Source organism: Triticum dicoccoides, chromosome 4B, assembly GCF_002162155.2.
Source record: "Triticum dicoccoides isolate Atlit2015 ecotype Zavitan chromosome 4B, WEW_v2.0, whole genome shotgun sequence".
NCBI lineage: Eukaryota > Viridiplantae > Streptophyta > Magnoliopsida > Poales > Poaceae > Triticum > Triticum dicoccoides.
Genome location: NC_041387.1, coordinates 660665552 through 660675777, shown reverse-complemented (window position 1 = coordinate 660675777; position 10226 = coordinate 660665552). Strand labels below are relative to the sequence as shown.

The 10226-nt window shown below is 44.3% G+C and overlaps 1 pseudogene; it reads right to left on the bottom strand.

The window, feature by feature from the left end:
* Positions 1 to 1136: 1136 nt before the first annotated feature.
* Positions 1137 to 9532, bottom strand: LOC119293015 (annotated as a pseudogene).
* Between the last annotated feature and the right edge of the window lie 694 nt (positions 9533 to 10226).

Here is a 10226-nt window from a genome sequence, read left to right as displayed (position 1 = left end):
GCCTGCATGAATGGCTCTTTGAGATTTTTTGCAATCATTAGGAATTTAAATGGGCCAAGCCGAATAATTCCAACAGTGTTTGCAAAATCTATCATAAAAAGTGTTTGGAAACAGAAGAAACAAAACTACAGATAGATGGGCCAGCCCAGTTAGCGCGGTTGCAGGCGCTGGTTAGGAAAATTGCCTTTAACCGGCGCTGCAAGCACCGAATAGGGTCTGCCTGCATGAATGGCTCTTTGAGATTTTTTGCAATCATTAGGAATTTAAATGGGCCAAGCCGAATAATTCCAACAGTGTTTGCAAAATCTATCATAAAAAGTGTTTGGAAACAGAAGAAAAAAAATTACAGATAAATGGGCCAGCCCAGTTAGCGCGACTGCAGGCACTGGTTAGGAAAATTGCCTTTAACCGGCGCTGCAAGCGCCGAATAGGGTTTGCATGCATGAATGGCTATTTGAGATTTTTGGCAATTATCGTGTATTTAAATGGGCCAAGCCGAATAATTCCAACAGCATTTGCAAATCTATCATAAAAAAATGTACTTCAGTTTATTCAGATCATTCTTTAGATTTCTCTGCTCGAGCAGCTCTATTTCTGGATTCACATATGATTTGATGCATGCAAGTGTGTAAATTAAGAAATAGGTTCATATGGGATTTTTTTGTAAGTGGGATAAAATTTAAGTGACTACATTTTTGTTCTCTTTTATTTTTTTGGGACTATTGGGTTGAAGAATCAACTTAACATTTGGCTCGAACCGTAGAAACCCATTTTGGAAAATCCACACACAAATCTCCCGATAAAGCTGTGCTTTGTGAGACTCGGCCTACGTTCTTTCAGCTAGAGAGATAAAAAAATTTAGTTTCTCTTTCGTAACTACAATCCAAACAAGGATGATTTAGCATAGAAAGTTCTATGAATGGCTAACAGAGTACATCCTGCCATACACACGCATTTGCTTCTGGGCAGAGCAGTCTTTCTTTTTCTGCATGGATATAACCAAATAAGTAATAGGTATCATGTTTAAAAAATATTCACATGGTTACAATTACAACAGTTGTCACACAGAAACTTTAAAACAAATTGGCAAGAAACATGTCCATTTCATAATACCCCTCTGATGCCTTTTGCTTAAATCACATGTGTCGCCATGCATGTTTCTTGCCAGACTATGATTACTATGAGTGGCCAACAAGTAAATAAAATTAATTTAGAGATACTAGATCTTAGTACTGGCAGAATTCCTATTCTAAAACATAACACTAATAAAAGTATAGAAAGTTTCTCAACTAGTGTGGCGGAATAGAGGATTGTTGTTGAAACAATCACCACAATAACCGCAATAAAAGTTATAGCAGCAACTGGTGTAATCATGACATATAGAGCAATTATGAAAGCCACGACCAAGGATCCTAATGCATTCAAAGCCAAAAATATGGATAAATTATACTGTGTGTAGCGCATCAGCAACTCAACTGTAGGTGTTCCAGCGAATGAAAGACTTATGATGGCTACTGTTGAGCACAAAAATGCTAAAGCATTTGCCATCAAGAAGCCTTGAAACTGTTTTGTGCGAGCAAGAGCCGGTGTTCCTTCATCAGTTTTGTAACCCCCAGGCAATGCAAAAGTAGCACCAAATGCCATCGTTATAACAAGCACTATGCCAAAGCTAAGAAATTGGGTTGAATCTGATACTACTTTAGATCCTTTTTCCTCATTCGCTGCTTGTAATTTGGGATTATGTTCTTCTTCCACATCGTCATCCCGGCGACAAATATCACAAGTAGCATTGGCTGACATTAGTGCTTCTTGTATTAGAATTCGTGAATTCTACAAACAGGATAAAGCATTATTACTTTTCCTATTTTTTGCTCAAAGTCTATGAAATATGTTAGAACAAAGAGGAGGAAATATTACCAGAAAACAATATAGCCCTGTTGGAATTGAGCTAATTGAAACTTCCCGCGGAGTATGCTGCTTGTTGTTTAGTAAATTTAAATCTATGTGTTTGTTCACAAACAAACAAGCAAAAGTCCACAAATTCCCGGCCTCCACAGCTAGGTGTAGAGCAGAGTTGCCTTCATTGTCTTGTGTGTTCAAAATTGACGAGAACATAGGTGTCTGGCAGACGTACCAAACTATATCAAATCTCTTCTTCTTGACGGCAATATGAAGAAAAGTTCTTCCATCAGCATCGCGCAAACTGGCACAACCGGGATACCTTGTGACTAAAATAATGATGGCTGAAAGTCTATTTGACGATGCAGCGATATGTATGGGGAATGACCCTTTTTTATCTGGTTCATATGCTGAAAGTGCATCTGCTTCTAATAGTTGCCTGGTGAGCTCCAACGGAGGTTCTTCTATATTCAGAAGTGTTGTAATATCTTTTCCTTTCATAACTGGCACAGCATATATGGGAAGCATTCCATGTGGGTGACGTTCCAAAACTGATAGCGCAAAATGTAGAGGAGTGCTTCCATATTGATCTCTTTGTTTAGTAAGCTGCGTGTTCCATCCTATTAATAGTTCCACCATATCTGCAAGTTAGCCATGTTTGTGTTAAATAATACTATTGAGAAAATACCAAAACAGCAACAACATAGCCTTTTGTCCCAACATAGTGGAGAAAATGAAAGTACAAAACTACAACCGTTCAATGGATATGTACGGTAAGAGAGATTTCCATTATTGTGCAGTAGTTGGTGAAATTGATTTCTACTATTAATATGGATAACGTTTGTATTTGGTGAAACATGGTTGGATATTTAACGGCCAGATCATCCGTAGCCAAGGATGGATCTGGGACAGATGTAAATTTATCATAAATACTAGATTGGATTCAGAGAATTTGATATTAATTAGATACAAACTCAGGAGTCAGGACCATATATTGGGTGAAACTTCCCATCGTATATTGGTTGTATATAAAACTAATACATTTTAGCTTGGAAATGTATAGCAAAAATCTCACAAAATATATGAAGAAATAAGGGACAATTAAAATTTAAGCATTTGAACTAACCAAAGTATTTTTTTGTCCTTTTAAATACAGAAAAATCATAAAAATTCAAGGATCCACCAAGTCGAATTTCTTGTTCTTTTTTATTTTCTATATCAAATACTGGGATAGGGGTGTTTGTATGCCTGTACCTTTTTGATATGCTTATGTATGGATTATATGTGCTATATCATTGTTATGTAATAATATATGAATGGTAGAACTTATGTACACTCATGTCCAATCTAGCTAATATATAATGCTAATAATATATGATGTTCAAACATAAAGCATGTACTCATGCACAACCAATATTCTTGCTATTAATCTATCATGTACGAACATATATTATGTACTCATTTACAATATTCATTTTTATGTTTGTTGAAATGTGAATTTGTTTTTTTATATGATTCCATCCAAGGAGAAAGTCTTAATTTACTAGATGGGGAACTTATAATGCATCCCTTCTTATAATTCACCCTGTGTACACCCTATATTATGGCATATCTTTTCTCGAATACAATAGCTGCGTATTTTGTATTAAGCTGAAAGATTTTCTGTATGGTTACAGCCGATATAAGGCATATTTTTTTTAGGCATGTAGATTAGGAATGATATGAATCTAAGAGAGAGAAGCTCAAATTACAATCCTATCAATATTTACATTATTGGGGAATACATTCAGGAAAATGGTTAGTGAGAGTAATAATTATTAATGTAGGTGATAATTTCATGGTTAACATTCTCAAACTGAGATATCCGAAATCAGCACAGAGTCACCCACAATTCGCCCATGTCATTGACCCATATCACGACACAAATCCACGAAATCAGCACCAGTACTGCATCGGTGACACCCCTTGCTTGCATTCCATGACGAGACCAAACCCTAACGGGAACCCTCGGCCTCCAACCTTGCCGCGCGCCTCGGATTGCAGCAAAATCTCCTAACTCAACTGCCACTCGAGACGTTAGATTGGCAGGCGGGCAGAGGAGGGAAGCAAGATGGAGCGGGAGTGAGGCGGCCAGCACAGACCTTGATGATGCGGTGGGGATAGGAGCCGAAGAGTTGCTGGGTATAGGGGTGAAAACGGGATGGGAAAATCCTGTCCCGTTCTGGCGCCTTTATCATTTTTATCCCGTTCCTTTTCGTATTTACGGTCTTCCGTTTTTTACAGTATGGGAATTTAGCTTTCCGCCCAACAATTTACATGGGCTGAAGCCGATCATCATAATGCGGTGGCTTGTCCGTCTATTTTTTTTGAGAATAGTCTATATATTTATCAAATGTGTTGGCTTCAACGCACACTAGGTACACGAGGTGGTACTAACCCCCAGACCTTCTGATTGAGCAGTCACGTTAGAGTTGGAGTTATGGGCCGTTTGTTACCTCTTTTCATTTTGTTGCCAATGCTGACGCGGAATATCGCCCAGCAGCCACAGGTTCTCGACCAGCAGCATAGCTTTCGGCATTTCTTTTTTTGCTTTTGCAATCTTTTTTTATATACTTGAAGTTTATGACATGTGGTGGGCTATGGTCTGAGGAGGCGACAATGAGCATCACACGTCATGACACCGAGTCATCACATAATGAATGTATTAGTGAATCGTTTGAGCAATTTTTGATATCTAATTTATTTGCACCTACCACTCAATTTGTTTCGCAAAAAAAAAAATTGTTGTACCAGGCGCCAGTTGTGCCATTTATCCATTTGTGAATCAAAGACCATAAACCCTAAAAATTACGCTTAAAACTACATTTCCTTAGTTTGCGACTACTGCTGTGACCGGTGGCCGTGCTCCAGCCATGGTGAATATCATGTTGACGCCCATTATATATGGAATCAAAATGCGAAGTCCACACACAAAAAAAGAAGATGGATGGATCGAAAATCATACACCTGTGATCGGCGCAGCAGAGGTTTCTAACGACCCGGCTGTCTCACACATTCTCTACTCACTCAGGGCCATTCAGTTGCAGCAGTAACGGCCCAGAACGCGGCCCATTCCGGCCAGATCGGCCGGGCCAGGTTTGAAGTCAGGCCGAGAATGGGCCGTTCGGTTTAGCCTGGGCTGGAAGGAAACCTGGCCCATTTCGATCATCCTATTGCCCGTGACCAGCCCGGAACAAAACTTACAAGGCAAAGGCGAGCAAGAGTGCAAGACTATGGTTAATGGGAGCTCCTGACCGGCGCCTTCTGCACCAGTTAGGACAACGGGTGCTCACGTACCTCCCATCATGGGCCGGCTCCGACGACGGATCAAGCTTCGACGACGACCCTCCGGCGGCCAACGCCTACACCAAAGGCCAAAGAAGCATCGCCGACCCTAATGGGAAAGGGGCGGCGAGGAAATGGTGATTTCCTCCGCCCTTTCTTCATTTAATTAAATTCTTAATCATTTGTTTAGTGTACTGTCTGATTGAAACTGCATCTTTTGGTTGTCCATCGATATTTTATGTTAGAATTATGCTTGAATTAATTAGATTTGGTGCTAGTTTGTTGATCTACTTTAGTTTATTTTAATATGTGCATGTGTTGCATGGATATGAGCGGTCGGATTTAAGATACACGGGTGGCGGACGCACCAAAATGAGGAATGCCCGCGGACGCGCAAGCGCATCCACGTGTGTTTGGGGGGCCGGATTTGATGTCTTCGACTGTACACTACTAGGAAAAGGGCTATAGATGGGATGGACAATAATGACGCGCTGTACATGTGATGCGCCATTACTAAATACTAATGGCACATCACATCCCACGGTGCGCCATTAGTAAAAAAAAATTTAAATTTTTTCAAAACTAGTAATGGCGCACCGTGGAAGTGGTGCGCCATTACTAGTTGACATAGTAATGACGCACCACACCCACCGTGCGCCATTAGTAGTTTTGAAAAAAAATGTTAGTAATGGCGCACTTGTGGACAGTGCGCCATTACTAGTTTTAACTAGTAATGGCGCACTGTCCACTAGTACGTCATTACTAAGTTTTTTTTTAAAAGAAAAATTCAAAGTTTTTTATATTTTTTTTCAAAACTAGTAATAGCGCACCGTGGGTGTGTTGCGCCATTACTAGTTTAACTACTAATGGCACACCATCCCCGGTGCACCATTACTAGTTTGCCCAGCTTCCACCGAATGCACCCCCCTCGGACCGCCTTTTCAGTTTTAAAAAAATAAAAATAATAATAATAATGTCAAGAGAATAAAAGAAAATAAGTTTCCCATGTGATATGTGGTGTTGGGAAAATTTACAAATATAAATTTTGACTTTATTTGCAAAATCTCTCTGAAAATTTGTAAAATGGGCATAACTTTTGCATACGAACTCGGATTAAAAAGTTTTATATATAAAAAATCATCTACTCGAAAAGTTACATCCGAATTTAACCGGGGAACCCCGTTAAACATTTTCAAAATCCCCAAAAACCTAACAGAAAAAAAGTTACGGGGCTTTCAAGATCTAGAGGCAAAAAATTCAAAAAAAAATTGATTTTGAATTGTTTTTAAAAAATGATACGTAATATGACCGGGAAGTTTGAAATATTTTTCAAAATTTCATCATAGTTATGACCATGAACAAAGTCCTAGACATCAACAAGGTATAATAGGATTGATATGCTAGATATATCAACAAGTGCTTGTGAAGTGAGTTGTTGCTGGGGTTGGATAGAACTTTGAAGTTAAGCGTGCTTGGGCTGGAGTAGTGTGAGGATGGGTGACTTTTTGGGAAGTTTGACCACGGAGTGCGATTTGACCTGAGTATAAGCATATTGACCCGAGATTAAGCCATAGTGACCTAAGATTAAGAAAAAAACGAATAAAAAATAGATGTGGCGCACTTCTATGTGGTGCGCCATTTGTAGGCCTTTTCCTAGTAGTGGTAGATGCTCTAACATCTCAAACTCAATTATAATTAGATCAAGAGCAAATATGTCACTTGGGTCGGGCTGGTTCAGCAAATAGGTGCCAAGCGCCTAGGGACAGGGGTTGACTCGGTAGAGTGGAGCTTGACAACTTCGAGGAAATTCACGGTGAAGTCCCTTTATAACAAGCTAACTGAAGGGCCAACGCTTGATATAGCTAAGGAGCTGTGGAAGGCAGGCCTGCCCCTAAAGATTTAAATCTTCATGTGGCAAATGCTTAGAAATAGGCTGCCTACTTCGGATAACGTGGCCAAACGTAACGGCCCGGCTGATGGTACCTGCACGGTATGCGGCCTAGGTGAAGATGCTAACCACGTATTTTTTAGATGTCACCTGGCCAGGTTCGCGTGGAGTGCTGTCCGGGAAGCCTTCCACACGAACTGGAACCCTGCCTCGGGGAATGACTTAATTTCCATTCTCAAGTCCACAAAAGGGACTACTAGCAGAATCGCTTGGCGTTGCGTAGGGGCGCTGCTCTGGGCTATTTGGACGACGCGCAATAAAATAACGATCAAAAAAGTTTTCCCTAGCCATCCTGTAGATGTGATCTTCAAATGCCATCTATTTCTGCAGATGTGGACTCCACTGGGGAAGGAGCGCGATGCTGAACGTATGTCTGAGGCCATGACGCGCATCAAGACTATCCAGGCGGCGGCAAGACAAGATCCGCCGAGTCAGTGAAGCTTTTGGAGTTCTTTTGTGGAAATTTATGTTAGCTAGGTCTTTTGCGCTGGTTGGTTTGGCCGGCTGTAATATTGCCTTCGCGATGAACCTTATGTTCCGTTTCATGCCGGTTGTGGACCTGAACGTTCTCTATTGAGTTCGCTAAGTTGTAACCGTTTGAACCTGGTGCCTTGTGGGCTTTATTAATTTAAAGCCGGACGTTTCTAGCGTCTCCGTTCCAAAAAAAAGAGCAAATATGTCACGTGCAATTTAGATCCATACGAGCACTCTGTCATAGTGTACTGTATGTATGTGTAGCAAGCCGCGCAATTTCATACTCCCTCCGTTCCAATATCTAGTGCGCATAGATTCTAGTTCAGATACCAATGTATGTGCTGGCACTAGAATTTGGACGAGAAAGCCCCCAGCCCCTTGCACGGTTTGGAGTACTACTTGAGAGTTGGAGTACTACTTGGTCTCGTGAGTAGAGAAGAAAATGGCGGCATGGCTAGGCCTTGCCGGCGGTGAGCCCTCGCGACTTGATCTTGCTGGACGCGGAGACGCCCGCCCGCCGTTACTCAGGCGACTCCTCCTCCAGCGCCGTCGCTCGTCGGACGGCTCCTCCCCTATTCTTCCTCCTCCTCTCCCCCTCACACTCCTTCATCAGGAGGGATTAGCAGGCCCAGCACAGCCACCCCATTACCACCTCCTCCGCGAGCCCCATGGCATTAGGAAGGTCTGCTTGACGGTCACGCCGGCAGCCACATCCGTGACTTCCCGCTACCCGCGTCCACTGCCGCGGAAGCCAAAAAATACTGTAGATGCTCCACATGTCGCCGACGCTCGCGTGCGCGTGCTCGCGCTGGAGCTCCAGCGGCTGGGGAACCTGCTTTGCACCGCCGTCCATCGCGTGTGTGCGTCAAGTGCGCGCTGGAGCTCGCCCTCCGCGTTACGTACTACGGCCGAGACGGCGCCCCATTCTCCTTGCTCCTGCGGTGGTGGAGGCGGCGAGGCAAGGAAACAGTGAGGCCAGGCGACGGTCGCTGACGCGGAAACGCCAGTCATGGATGCGGAGACTCAGGGCGGGACGCCGGCCATGGATACTGGAACACGGAGACGACATTGCGGGAGCAGGGGATAGGCGAGGAAGGTGATGCGCAAGGGAATGATAAGGGATATTTTGGTCAAGAGTGGGGTAAAGAAGCAAACACGCACTACAATATGGAATTTTGCCAAAAAAGTTATGCGCATTACATTTCGGAATGGAGGGAGGATCATGTACGTACCTTTATTCCGAAGAACCGCAGCATGCAAAACATTTTGTCCCCCAGGTCCAGAATAGGACAACTGGTTGTCTCTCTCGTACAGCTTCTGCGCCATGCCGTACCGGCACAGCGAGACGGCGAGGAACAGCGGCGAGGCGGCGTTGACAAGATGGTGACGGGCCAGGCACGGGTCCGCTGTCATCAGCACGTCCACCGCGCTGGCGTGGTCTCCGCGGATCGCCTCGTGCAACGCCGTCTCCCCGACCCCGTTCTGCGTCCTCAGGATCGTCTCCACCCTGCTCGTCCCGTCCGCTCTCGCCAGCTCGATGAGGAGGGAGAGCATCTGGGAGTTGCCCGCCCTGGCGGCGCGGTGCAGCGGCGTGCTCCCCCCCCTGTTGCGCGCGCCCAGGAGGTGCCCGGCCTTGCCGTAGATCACCTTGGCGCTCTCCAGGTACCTGTCGCCGTCCCCGGAGGCTGCTACTGCGTGGAGCGCAGAGTCGCCGTCCGGGGTGACGCCTTGCAGGATTGCGGAGCTCACTGTAGCGTGGCGGTCGATGTTGACGACGATGGCGGCGGCGGTGGCTGGAGATGCAGCTTGATCGTCTTCCCCGCCAAGAAGGCGCCTCAGGTGCTTGTGATCGCCGTTGTTTACCGCCATGAGAAGCTCGGGATCCATGGCGGTGTGTGTAGCTGCGTTTTCAACGGCAGCCAGGCTGCTTATATACACAGACCACCGAAAGCATGTGTGCACGAGTATTTCGTATCTTGGGTTGCTCTAACTTCAAGTAAGGAATTATTATAATATATTAATGGTGCAGATAATTTACTGCAGTATCGTCACTGTTATCTTTTGGCGTTGCAATCAAAGACAAGCAATACCTTATTTGCATCACGCAACACGCAAGGAATACGCGTTAGAATAATTATTCCACCCAAGTGTCAAGTGTGCACGAGTTGGACTTGTTATTGCTGCATAAAATTTACTGTAGTAGCACATTACTATTTTTGGTTGCATATGCAATGGTATACCTTTTATTTGCATCAGGCAACACACAAGGAACGGGCCATAGCCGTTTCCTATAGGATCTGTCTTTTGAGTCAGGTGATTGGGATTTTTTTCCCGGCAAGGGTGTCTAGGATGGGTTTTGCTAGACGTACGGAGCTTTACTAAGGGGCTGTTCGGAGGCCCTCCGCTCCGCGCCCCCGCTCCCGGAGCGGACGGAGCTGCCGCTAGAAAATTCGGAGCGGCCGAAACGGTACTCCCCAGCTTCGTATATTTTGAGGAGCTGGTGGATCCCCGAACGGGCCCTAAGTATACGGGCTGATTCCTGAACTGGCGCGTCTTAGTTGGACCAAGGGTGAGGGCGGGG